The sequence below is a fragment of the Bombina bombina genome, chromosome 5, assembly GCF_027579735.1.
Source record: "Bombina bombina isolate aBomBom1 chromosome 5, aBomBom1.pri, whole genome shotgun sequence".
Taxonomy (NCBI): Eukaryota; Metazoa; Chordata; class Amphibia; order Anura; family Bombinatoridae; genus Bombina; species Bombina bombina.
In genome coordinates this window covers 58,721,658-58,735,951 of record NC_069503.1, presented here as the reverse complement: position 1 = coordinate 58,735,951, position 14,294 = coordinate 58,721,658, and positions in this window count along the sequence as shown.

The window sequence follows — 14,294 nt, the reverse complement described above, 5'->3', positions numbered from 1 at the left end:
ACAACATCTACGTTGTATAACAACCGCTCCTTATGAGAGGTAGGATTAGACAGAGAGAAGGAACAACAATTTCCTGATTGATATTTCTATCCAAAACAACCTTAGGACGAAAACCAAACTGGTTTGAAGAACTGCCTTGTCTGCATGAAATATGAGATAAGGAGCTGAGAGTTCAGAGACCCTCCAAGCAGAAGATATAGCCATAATAAAAAAAACTTTCCAAGATAATAACTTAATATCTAAGGAATGCATAGGCTCAAACAGAGCCCTATTGCAAAACTTTAAAAACATGATTAAGACTCCAAGGTGGAGCAACAGATTTAAAACACAGGCCTGATTCTGACCAGGGCCTGAGAAAAGGATTGTACATCCGGAACGTCCGCCAGACACTTGTGTAACAAAATAGATAGAGCAGAAATCTGATCCTTGAGGGTGCTAACATATCTTTTCTCCAGAAAGGCATGGAAAAGGGGTTAAGATACTTGGGATCTTATGAGCCTGAACCATGGTCTGAATGACCAATTCAGAAAAAACACGCTTAGCTAGGATCAAGTGTTCAATCTCCAAGAAGTCAGCTTCAGAGAAACAAGATTTGGATAAATGAAGGGCCCCTGAAGCAGAAGGTCCTTCCTCAGCGGTAGTCTCCATGGTGGTAGAGATGACATTTCTATTAGATCTGCATACCAGATCCTGTGAGGCCACGCAGGAGCTATTAGAATCACTGATGCTCTCTCCTGCTTGATCCGAGCGATGACTCATGGTAGGAGAGCAAACGGGGGAAAGAGATAAGCAAATCTGACGTTCCAAGCAACTGCCAGAGCATCTATTAGAAAGGCTTGAGGGTCTCTCAAGCTCAACCCATATTTTGGCAGCTTGGTGTTCTGACGAGACGCCATCAGATCCAATTCCCCCCACTTAGTTGTTAACCTTGAGAACACTTCCGGATGGAGTTCCCACTCCCCGAGATGAAAAGTCTCTCTGCTCAGAAAATCAGCTTCCCAATTGTCCACTCACTCCTGAAATGTGGATGGCAGATAGACTGCAATTGTGAGCCTCTGCCCACTGAATGATTTGTACAACCTACTTCATGGCTAAGGAACTCAGAGTCCCTCCCCGGTGGTTGATGTAAGCCACTGAGGTTATGTTGTCCATCTGGAACCTGATAAATCTAGCTAGAGCCAGTTGAGGTCAAGCCATCAAGGCATTGAGGATCACTCTCAACTCAAGAATGTTTATGGGGAGAGCCGATTCCTCCTGAGACCAAAGTCCCAGTGCCTTCAACAAATCCCATACTGCTCCCCAACGCAACAGGCTGGCATCTGTGGTCACAATCACCCAAGAGGGTCTCCGAAAACATGTCCCCTGGGCCAGATGTTCTTGAGACAGCCACCACGATATTGAGTCCATTGCGGATTGATCCAAAACTATCCTCTGAGATAGATCTGTATAATCCCCGTTCCACTGAGCAAACATGCAAAGCTGAAGAGGTCTCAAGTGGAACCGAGCAAAAGGAACTATGTCCATGTAAGGCACCATCAACTTCCCATTGGGCCACTGATGGACAAACCGCCGACTGTAAAGACAGGCAAGCGGAAAGAATCTTGGCTCTTCTGACCTCCCTCAGAAATATTTTCATCGATAGAGAATCTATAATGGTTAATAAGCATATCACTTTTGTAGTCGGAACAAGAGAACTCTTTTCCAAATTGACCTTCCAACCATGGGAACGAAGAAACGCCAACAAGGTATTTGTATGAGATTCTGCTAGTTGCAAGGATGGCGCCTGGATCAGAATGTCATCCAGATAAAGTGCCACTGCAATTCCCCAGGACCGAATTATTGCCAATAGTGCTCCCAGGACCTTTGAGAAAATTCTGGGAGCTGTGGCAAGGCCAAATGGAAGCGCAACAAATTGAAAGTGTTTGTCTAGATAGGCAAATCTCAGATACTTGTGATGGTCCCTGTGAATGGGAACGTGCAGGTATGCATCCTTCAGGTCTATTAAATCAGAGGAAGAATGGAGCAGTTAGTCTCCATCTTGAAGGACGGCGCTCTGAGGAATCTTTTTAGTAACTTTAGATCTAGAATGGGCCTGAAAGTTCCCTCTTTTTTGGAAACCACAAACAGCTTGGAGTAAAACCAGAGACCCTGTTCCTGACTTGGAAGTGGAACTATCACTCTCAAGAGGGAAAGATCCTGTACACACTTCAAGAACGCCTCTCTTTTTATCTGGTCTACAGATAATCCTGAGAGGTGGAACCTGCCTCTGGGAGGAAAAGTTTTGAACTCTAACTTGTACCCCTGGGAAACTATGTCCACTGCCCACAGGTCTGGGACATCTCATTCCCAAGATTGTACAAACTGAGAAAGTCTGCCCCCCCCTTGATCCAGTCCCAGATTGGGGGCAGACCCTTCATGCTGACTTGGATTCAGCTGCGGGTTTCTTGGATTGCTTCCCCTTGTTCCAAGACTGACCAGGCTTCCAAGAAGGCTTGGATTGTTCCTGCTTCGTAGAGGCAGGGGAAGATTTACCTCTGAAGTTATGAAAGGAACGAAAATTAGCCTAACGTCCCTTCATCTTATTCTTCTTGTCTTGAGGCATAAAAGATCCTTTACCAACCGTGATATCGGAAATAATTTCTGCCAAGATCTTTCCATTGTATGAGATTGCCAAAAGCTTAGATTTAGAAGAAACATCTGCAGACCAAGATTTAAGACATAGCGCTCTATGCACTAAAATTACAAAACCAGATATTTTGGCTCCCAACTTAATGACCTGCAAAGAAGCTTTAGTTATAAAGGAGTTGGCAAACTTGAGAGCCTTAATCCTATCCTGAATTTCCTCTGTAGGAGTTTCAGCTTGCAAGGACTCAGATAAAGCGTCAAACCAATAGGCTGCCGCACTGGTTACTGTAGCAATGCACACCACCAGTTGCCATTGTAACCCCTGAGGAGTATACATCTTCTTTAAAAAGGCCTCCAGCTTTTTATCCATAGGATCCTTGAAAGAGCAACTGTCCTCAATAGGGATAGTAGTTATTTTAGCCAAAGTGGAAATCGCCCCTTGCACCTTTGGAACCGTCTGCCACGACTCCTTGATGGAGTTGGCTACTGGGAACATTTTCCTAAAGACAGGGGAAGGGCGAAAGGGTATTTCTGGTCTCTCCAATTTTCAGGTAATTATCTCTGTGGCATGGTCTGGCACTGGAAACACCTCCCCAGGTGAGGCAACATCAAAGTATCTAATTTACTAGACTTTTTAGGGTTGACAACGATAGGCGTTTCAGAGTCATCCAAAGCAGCTAAAACCTCCTTTAACAAAACACAGAGGTGCTCAAGCTTGAATCTGAAGGAAACCACTTCAGCATCAGAAGGAATTACACTATCTGAATCTGAGATTTCACCCTCAGAGGCTACCGAAGTATCCCCCTCTTCCAACTTATGGGAAAGATCAACCTGGTTAGCCTGAGTCAGATCGTACACCTTACTGTACAATTCAAAAATCTTCCTCTTACGTTTCCCTTGAAGCATAGGGATGGCCGCTAGCCCCTCATATACCGCTGAGGAAACATGGGCCGCAATTTCAGCTTTCAAAAACACTCCATCAGGAGATTGTGAGGAAGCGCAAGGCACTGCGTAAAACAATAACACAGTTTGGAACACTTATAGAAAATGTTGTGGCATAGCCTGAACAGCATCCACTTGAGAGAATGGCAGCTTAGAATCAAACAATCTGTCTTTGTACATAAAAGTTGTTATAATACAAGAACTACAAAAAAGCAAAGGGGGTTCAACTTGGGAATTCAAACAAAGTTTGCACTCCTCAACAGATATAGGCTCTAAGTCCATTTTGCAAGAAAGAATCCCCAATGAAAAAATAAATATTTTTTATTATTTATTTTAAAAACTTTACTCTATCTTTAAGACTCTTGCTAAGGAGAAAACAGTGGCCGATAATTATGAGCGATGAAAAACCCCTCTTATTAGCAATTTTTATTGATTTCTCAACAATAAAAAAAAAAAAAAAACCTCTCTGGCATCCCCTACACAACAGCGTTATGCTGCAGTGCCTACCTGAACCTCACTAAGCTTCCAATTTCTTACGGAACGATTCTGAGAACAAGCAGGGGTCAACCGAGGGAGAGGACACAGATGGAGTTATTTTCAGGAGAAAAGACGCCAAGTAAAAGCGTGCACAGCGCCTGGGGAGAGGAGCCTGCCCCCCATGATGTCACATCTCTAAATACGGGTTGAATCCTATATTTAAAAACGGATTAGAGCCCGATTACAAACAAACTACTGCAAAGTTAGACTACCCCTAAGCTGCATGGTGGCATGGTCCACACTCATTTTAACTCATTGTTATTAAATGTTATGTTTTATTTAATATCACATTTTCATACTACACTCCACTTCTGTCCTCTCCTCTTACTTTTTGATAAAATAGGATTTCTGACTGAGCCACCAATAAAGTTTGCCACTTAACATGTCTGTAATATAACCCTTTACACTAACAAATACTCTCTCTCTAGGACTCTAACTAACTAACTGCCTGTCCCACACAATGTCCTGCAAAGCTGTCTAAATAGTCCTAATCTCAGGAAAATTGTCCCAATATAAGGTGCAGTAAATAAAATCATTAAGTGCCAGGGTGCTCTGTTTTAAGAAATAAAATGGCACTTACCTGCACCCTTGCCTGTCCGACAGGGAGACCGCACACCAGGTATGAGAGGAAGCCACTCCTCACAGAGACCTGTGGATAATAGGATGAACAAAGTAAGCCTACTCTGGCATACTGTTGAAGGGCAGCAAGCTTGTCAGAAAAATGCTGTGAGGCCCATCCCACAAGTTCCTAAATGCTTTAAAGATACCACAGCCCTACTGAAGAGACTAACGTGGAGTACCGCTAAACCCAGCTTTTCAGGGAAGATCAGAACAAACCTGCTCAGGCTTCCAAAATAATAACATCTTGATAGAAGAATATTATACAGACACCTAAACTTCACCTCCTCCTTGTACTGAAGGCAAAGAGAATGACTGGGGGTTGTGGGAAGGGAAGTGATACTTAACAGCCTTGCTGTGGTGTTCTTTGCCTCCTCCAGCTGGCCAGGAGTGATATTCCCCAACAGTAATTGATGATCGGTGGACTCACAGTGTCTTAAGAAAGAGATCACATCATAGGAAATTAGATTCACAAGTATACTTATTAATATAGTCACAAAAGGCCATAGCCCTAATTAACAATTACACAAATATTTATCATAGTGTAGGTAAATCATTTGTGTAAATTATATAAATACTGGAATAATCCTAAACAATATGACAAGACAAAGGGACAGGGATAACTATTTAAATATAGGTGTTTTGTAAAGTATTTAAGTAAGGGTGTGCAATCATATCACCCTAAACATACACCAAAGTATAAGGCAAACTTATCTGTTCACAGAGTTAATTAATGATCCTATCACTCCCTTAAGTAACAAGTAATATACACACATCTACCACTGTTGATCATTAAAAAAAAGGAATAGTTATAGTGATTCACCTACTATGTTGGTAATCTCCATCAGATGTAGCAATATTCAATTGCTTAAACAAAAATTGCAACAAATTGGGACTAGTTTGTAAAAATATTAACACAGTACTTATCTGTGACTAATATTCCTGTGTGCAGGGTGCCTGAAGATGATTATACAGTATTAAATGGATGGGAATAAACCATAGAGTGAAAACATTCATTTATAATCCCCATACAAACCAAACTCAACTATGGGCTAAGCTCCTACAATCCGGGAGCTATATTATGTTTAACATTATCTAGATTTCCCCATCCATAACTTCCCCATGTGATTATAGTTCAGGCACACACACACATATAAAGGAGATGGGTCAGGGTTTTTACCTGTTTTGTTTGCCATGTGCTGCTGGCAGCCATTGTACTCACCTCTCTTGCTGACTATGGTGCATTGTGGGGGATGCTGCTCATTTCCTGCACTTCCTTTTATGGCCAGACTGGTGTGCATCATCCGTGTGAGACAGGATGCAGTCTCAGAATTGTGATGTCATCACTTATTATTTAAAGGGCCTCTGTTCAGTATGCTTTGCCTTTGCGTTGTCTCAGACCTGTTTGTGAGAGCTCCTGTATATTACCTGGCTATAGGACGTCCCTCCTGGTTCCTGACTCTGCTGTTTTCCTTGTTCCTGATTCTGGCTTGTCTGACTACTTGCTTTGGCTCCTGACTCAGCTCGTCTGACTAGCAGCTCTGGTTTTTGATTCCTGGCTTGTTATTTGACTTGTGGGCTTTTTATTATTTTTTGCTATTAATAAAAGGTGTGATTATTTTTGCACTTCTCGTCTCAGTCTGATTCCTGGCACCCTGAAATTACGCAAAGGCCATGAATCCTGATGGTGCTAATAATCCACCTTTACCTGCCATAATTTCCAGGATGGATGAACAGGATCACCGCTTGGATCAATTTGCACTAACCCTGCAAACCCTGCTGACTCGCACTGCACATTTGAACCAAAGTGTCCCGCAAGTTATGGCTGCTCCTGTTTCCGCTGCTGCACCTAGTCCTACCAGGAGCATGTCCGGTTCTGCACCTCTACCTCAGCGTTATGGAGGCGATCCTAATCAGTGCAGAGGGTTTTTGAACCAGGTGGGCATTTACTTTGAGATGTTACCTTAGGCGTTTCCCTCTGACAGAGCTAAGGTGGGATTTCTCATCTCATTACTCTCTGACACAGCTCTTGGCTGGGCTAATCCCTTGTGGGAGACTAATAAACCTGTGATTTTCAAATTACCCTGAATTTGTGGCCTCCTTTTGAAGGGTATTTGATGTTCCGGCTCACTCCTCCTCTGCTGCTAAACGACTCATGTCCATTCAACAAGATCTGTTGCTCAGTATGCCATTGAGTTCCTTACACTTGCCGCAGAGGTAGGTTGGAACAATGAAGCCCTTGTTGCCGCCTTCTTTCATGGGCTCTCTGATGCGATTAAAGACGAAGTTGCTGCCAGAGACTTACCAGAGGATCTTGAGGCATTGGTGTCTTTTTTGATCCTAATTGACATCAGACTAAGTGAGGGGGCCTCTTTCAAGGAGCGCTTGCAGAAGCCTACTATTCCGTTGTCTCCTACGTGTTCATTCCCACCCATCCCTCCCTCTCCTCCCATGCCTCTTGGTACTGAGTCACCAGGTACTGCTGAGCCGATGCAGTTGGGATTCACGTGTCTCTCCGCGGCAGAGAGGGCATTTAGGAAGAGGTAGGGGCTCTGCCTCTATTGTGGGTTACAGGGCCACCTTTTGAAGTCTTGTCCTACATGGCCGGGAAACGTTCACACCTAAGGTCCTGTCGGGGGCAGACCTTGGGTGGTTTATCCCCGTCCCCGGAACCACTAAAGGAGAAACCTTTGGTCACGGTTGTCCTTTCCTGGGTGGACACCTCCATAGTTACCCAGGCTCTTGTTGACTCCAGTGCTGCGGGCTATTTCATTGACAGTGCTCCAAACACTCCATTCCTGTTTTCCCTCGGTCCGTTCTGCTTGCTATTGAGGCCATTGATGGAAGGCCCCTTCAGCCTGCACTCGTTACTCACGAAACTGCTCCGTTATCAATGGCTGTTGGGGCTCTTCATTTTGAAACCCTCCAGTTCCAGGTGATAAACTATCCGCATTTTCCGGTTGTTCTGAGTTATCCCTTGCTCCAAAAGCACAATCCCAGTCTCGATTGGCGCAGGTCCGAAATTTTGTCGTGGTCTCCGCAATGTATTTCCACTTGTTTTCGGAAACCAGTTAAAAAGTCTTGTGCACTTCTTCGGTATCTCAATTGCCAGAGGAGTACCGAGAGTTCCTAGACGTTTTTGACAAGGTGTGTGCCGGTACGTTGCCTCCTCACCAGTCTTACAATTGTGCCATAGACCTGCAACCCGGAGCCATTCCTCCTCGGGGCCGGGTTTACCCTCTGTCTGTTGCGGAGAATTGTGCTATGGAGGAGTATGTTGCTGATGCTCTGTCGCGGGGGATCATCCGCAAATCCTGCTCTCCTGCATGGGCTGGCTTCTTCTTTGTGAAGAAAAAGGGTGGTGAGTTAAGACCATGCATCGATTATAGGGGTCTTAATCGTCTTACCATTAAGAATGCTTACCCTATTCCGCTCATTATGGAACTCTTTGACCGCCTCAAGGGAGCTACGGTCTTATCTAAACTTGATTTGAGAGGAGCGTACAATCTCGTAAGGATCAAGTAGCGCCACAAATGGAAAAAAACATTTAACACCAGGAGCAGGCATTATGAGTAATGCCATTTGGCCTATGTAATGCTCCTGCTGTTTTCCAGGAATTTATTAATGATGTCCTATGAGATATGTTGCAACAGTGTGTTGTGGTGTACTTAGACAACATCCTCATACACTCAGCCACACTTGAGGCTCATTGTTCTGATGTTACACGGGTTCTTCAGAGACTACGTGAGAATGGCCTGTTTTGTAAACTCGAGAAATGTGAGTTCCATCAGACTCAGGTTACCTTCCTAGGTTATGTTATCTCTGTTGCAGGGTTCTCCATGGATCCTGACAAGTTGTCTGCAGTTGCCTCGCCCAGTTGGTCTTCGGTCTATTCAACGTTTTTTGGGGTTCGCCAATTACTATAAAAAGTTTATTAAAAACTTTTCTTCCTTGGTCAAACCTATCACAGACATGACCAGTAAAGAGAATGATGCACTACATTGGTCACCTACTGCCATTAAGGCCTTTGATAGTCTTAAGACTGCCTTTGCTGCCGCTCCAGTTCTGGCTCATCCTAAACCTGTCCTGCTTTTCGTTCTTGAGGTCGATGCGTCTGAGACTGGAGTAGGTGCCATCTTGTCTCAACGTCCTACGCCTGATGGTTGCTTGCATCAGTGCGGTTTCTTCTCTAAGAAATTGTCTCCAGCGGAGTGCAATTATGAAATTGGCGTCAGGGAATTACTGGCCATAATTTTGGCACTCAAGGAATGGAGGCATCTTCTCGAAGGTTACTAGCGTACCAGTGCTTATTCTTACTGACCACAAGAATTTAACTTATCTGAAGCTAAACGTTTGTCACCCCGACAGGCCAGATGGGCGCTATTTTTGTCTCGGTTTAATTATGTGGTCTCTTACCTGCCTGATAGTAAGAATTTTAGGGCTGATGCTTTCTCTCGACAATTTTTGTCTCTGTCCAAGGAGGAGTCTGTACCTTCTCCAGTTATGCCTCCTGACCATATTTTGGCTACCATACGTACTAATTTGATTTCTCCCTTGGGGGAGGAGATCCTGGCTGCACAAACCAATGCACCTCCTGTGAAACCTATTGGTAAGTGTTTTGTTCCTGAGAATCTTCGAACTAAACTTTTGCACACTTACCACTATCCTAAAGCCGCAGGTCACCCAGGCAAGAACCACATTATTTGGTCTGTCATTTGACAATTCTGGTGGCCAGGTTTTCGTTCTGATGTTGCTGTGTATGTTGCCTCCTGCTCAGTTTGTGCACAGAATAAGACTCCTCGACGTCTTCCTGTGGGTCTTCTTCAACCTATTGCTAATGGTGAGTGTCCTTGGACACATCTTTCCATGGACTTCATTGTCGAGCTCCCTGTTTCCAATGGCAATACTGTTATCCTTATGGCGGTTGACCGTTTTTCTAAAATGTCACATTACATTCCCTTGAAGAAGCTGCCTACCGCTCAGGAGCTTGCTTCAATTTTTGCCCAGGAGGTCTTCCAATTACATGGGTTACCCAAGGAGATAGTGTCGGACCGGGATAGCCAGTTTCAGATTTTTGCGTTCCTTTTGTGCTCAAATGGGGATCCAGCTTTCCTTCTCCTCGGCATATCACCCTTAATCCAATGGGGCCGTGGAACGGTCTAATCAAGCTCTAGAACAGTTCCTCCATTTATATGTCTCAGATCACCACAATAATTGGTCTGAACTGTTACCTTGGGCAGAGTTTGCTCGTAATAGTGCTATTAATGCTTCCTCAAAGTTATCTCCATTCATGGCGAATTATGGGTTTCAACCATCCTTGTTGCCTGATTCATTCATGTCTCAGGGTATTCTGGCTTTGGAGGAGCATCTCTGGCAACTCCGTTCCACGTGGGTGCAGATTCAGGATTGCCTTCATCGTTACAGGCTGATCGTAGACGTCTGCCCACACCTTCCTACCAGGTTGGTGACAGGGTTTGGCTGTCCTCCCGCAAATTGAACCTTTGTGTGCCTTCCAATAAACTGGCTCCCCGTTATGTTGGTCCTTTTCAAATACTCCGATGGGTCAATCCTGTGGCCTACGCTCTTGACCTTCCTCCTGTAATGCGCATCTCCAATATTTTTCATGTCTCCCTCTTGAAACCATTGGTTTGTAATCGGTTTACCATCCCCATCCTATCATTGTTGACAACCATGAAGAATATGAGGTGAGCAGCATTATTGACTCTCGTATGTCCAGGGGCCGCGTACAGTATTTGGTTCACTAGAGGGGTTACGGTCTGGAGAAGCATTCATGGGTTCCCTCCTCTGATGTTCATGCTCCCGCCCTCCTCCGTGCCTTCCATGCCCATTTCCCCAATAAGTCTTTTGTCCTCCCACGGGGGAGGGGTCGTTGAGGGGAGGGTACGGTCAGGGTTTTTTTCCCTGCTTTGTTTGCCATGTGCTGCTGGGAGCCATTTTACTCACCTCTCTTGCTGACTCTGGTGCATAGTGTGTGATGCTGCTCATTTCCTGCATGCCCTTTTATGGCCAGACTGGTGTACATCATCCATGTGAGACAGGTTGCAGTCTCAGAATTGTCATGTCATCACTTATTATTTAAAGGGCCTCTGTTCAGTATGCTTTGCCCTTGCGTTGTCTCAGACCTGTTTGTGAGTTCCAGTGTATTACCTGGCTTTCTGACATCCCTCCCGGTTCCTGATCCCTGGCATGTTCCTGACTCTGCTGTTCTCCTTGTTTCTGATTCCGGCTCGTCTGACTACTCGCTTTGGCTCCTGACTCGGCTCGTCTGACTACCAGCTCTGGTTTTGACTCCTGGCTTGTTATTTGACTTGTGGACTTTTTATTATTTTTTGCCATTAATAAAGGTGTGATTATTTTTGCACTTCTTGTCTCAGTCTGATTCCTCGCACCCTGACAGGGTCCCCCCTTAGCCCCCAACCTCTCTGAACACCCCACCCCCAATAGCTCTCTAACCCTCCCCCTCTCACTATTTCCTGCCATTATTGCTTTTCAATCAAATTTGTCCATTTTTTATTTCTATATAATATTTCTGTACTGTAGCTGCCCCTCCCCCTCAATACCCTACACTCTCCCCCTCCCAGATCCTTTTCTCTCCTCTCCCACCGCTTCTTTTTTGCATATATGTGCGTGCGCACCGGCGAGTGGTTTCACACAGCTAGACGGAAATTCGCCAGTGAAGGGCTGCCCACCCACAAACGATTGGCACCACCACTGGTCGATGCAAAGAGGGCCACAAAGTGGCCCTCTCTGCATCGACAACTCTGCAAATCTATTTCTGCAGTGCCCCACTCATGGGGCAGCAGAAATAGTGTGATCTCACTCTTTTGAGTGAGATCACAGCAGAGAGAAGCCCAGGATACAACGTTGGTCATTAAGGGGTTAGCCCCTTCACTAGCATAGAGAACAGCACAGTGTGTATTAACCCTTCAGTAGCACAGAGCAACACAGTGAGCTGCACAGTGCATATTAACCCTTCACTAGCACAGAGAGCAGCACAGTGTGTATTAACCCTTCACCAGCATAAAGAGCTGCACAGTGTGTATCAACCCTTCACCAGCACAGAGAGCAGCACAGTGTGTATTAACCTTTCAACAGCACAGAGAGCAGCACAGTGTGTATTAACCCTTCACCAGCACAGAAAGCAGCACAGTGCATATTAACCCTTCACTAGCACAGAGAGCAACAGTGTGTATTAACCCTTCAATAGCCCAGAGCACAGCACAGTGCATATTAGATCGGAGGTCTGGGCGACACAGAACTATATTTATCGTGACAATAACGGTATTCCAGTTTCTAGGAATATGTGCTTAATGAAACATAGAAAACTACAGTAACACCAAGCACGCACACATTGCCATTTATACAAGTATATAGGCTAAAACTGTAGCCCAGGTTACAACTGTTCAAACCTTTTTTGTGAATATTTAATTCACTATTCCCCCTACTCTTTGATAGTTATTATTAATATATAATACTCATAACTTTGAGATTACACATTATACTGAATTATGATAGCAGAAGTCTATCAAGGTGGGATTACACTACCTGGATTAGAACCTTTACATTAGCTCTATTATTTAGATTAATACTATAGTGGTAACCATTACCTAGTGGATTTACTGAATTATTTAGATCACTATCACTGGTGAATTTATTCAGGCCGAATTATTATAAATTGTGATCTAACGTGGAACTTATTACACTGATTTGGGCACTGGAGCAAATTTTAATTGTGTATGTATTAACCAAACAATTTTGTTTTTTTTAATTCTAATACCAATAAAAGTTATATTTTAATATCCTGTTGAGAAATCCCAACCCTTAGTTTAGACCTAGAGTGCTGTAAGTGCATACTTTGGGAAGTCTGGTATTCTTTATACCATTCTTCCTTGTTGTCTATACAGTGCATATTAACCCTTCACTAGCACAGAGAGCAGCATAGTGTGTATTAACCCTTCACTAGCACAGAGATCAGCACAGTGTGTATTAACCATTCACTAGCACAGAGAGCAGCACAGTGTGTATTAACCCTTCACTAGCACAGAGAACAGCACAGTGTGTATTAACCCCTCACTAGCACAGAGAGCAGCACATAGTGTATTAACCCTTTACTAGCACTGAGAGCAGCACAGTGTGTATTAACCCTTCATCAGCATGGAGAGCCGCACAGTGTGTATTAACCCTTCACTAGCATGGAGAGCAGCACAGTGTGCATTAACCCTTCACTAGAACAAATAGCTGCACAATATGTATTAACCCTTCACTAACAAAGAGTTGAACAGCACTTAGTATCTAATTGCCTGGCACAAGCAGATGAGTAACATGCATTAAAAGAACGGTAAATCTCTTATTTTTGCATATTTTATTCTATATGGGAGAAACAAGTGTTTTAAATTCCCAGCCACTATGGAAAGTGGAAGACCTATTTATGTATGTAACAATTTAAGGGTTAATTTTTGAAAGGAAGGAGAAAATGTGATTGTGTTAAAAGGAAATGTTCCCCTGCAGGGCAGGGGGGGGAGGGAGTTTTAGGAGGAGATTCAGAGCTGATAATAGAGCTGCAGAACTGAAATTAAAACCACTAACCTGTTTATTGTCTTGCAGGTTGCAGCATGGAGAGGTCCAAGCGTTCTGCAAAGGCCCCACAAAAATTTGTTGAGGAAGAGGATGCCCCTGCAAGAAAGAAAAAGCCTGTTACTGCTAGTGGTGATATCCCTCTCTGTGTGCTCTGTGTTTTCTACTGCTTTTTTCCCTGCTTATTCTATTTCTCTCCCTGTCTCTGCTCCCTGTTTTTTCCTCCCCTTCTCTGTTTCCTAATGTTTCCTTTTCTGCCTCTTCACCTCTTGTGTCTCATCACCCTCCCTCTCTTTTCCCCCCTCCTTCTGTGATATTATATGTCCCTACTGTTTCCTCTCTGTCCCTGTCTAATGCCTCTCAGTTGTTAGGTTTAGTGGGGCAGCCGGTTCCTAGCTGGAATCCGGCTGTTGCTCCCCAATCAGTGGCGGATCAGCTACTGTACTCACCGGAGATGCGTTTCTCTCCGGGGAGTGTCAGGGAATCACCATCCCCCTCTTGTGTGTCTGGTCAGAGGGGGATGGAAAGTAAGCCATGCGCTCCTTTATTTGAGGCTCCATGTGGGGATCCAGCTTCCTTGTCTGTGCAGCTGCGCGCGCCCGCTCTAGCCCCGCCCACTGCACTTCCGTTCGCCATCTTGGGACCGTCTACGCAGGCCAATTTCTCTGCGGCGATGGCTGGGGCAGGAGCGTCTGCGGTAGCTTTGAGGCCCTGGGGCATCAGGTCCCTGCGGTCTGCATCATTCAGGTAGGTGGAGTCACAGGGGGGAGCGGGGTGTCCGGGGGGCCCTTTACTCGTAGGGGAAGTGCTATGAGCAAGGGGAAGGTAACTAAAAAAGGCGTACATAAGCCTAAAAAGAACCGTAAGAAGGGTCATACTGCAATTAAGGGGACATTAGGGCATTTTGGCTCACCACTGCATGTGGGGGTCAGTTAGGAGAGTGGGGCATATAGATCTGATGGCAAGTCTGAGGAAAA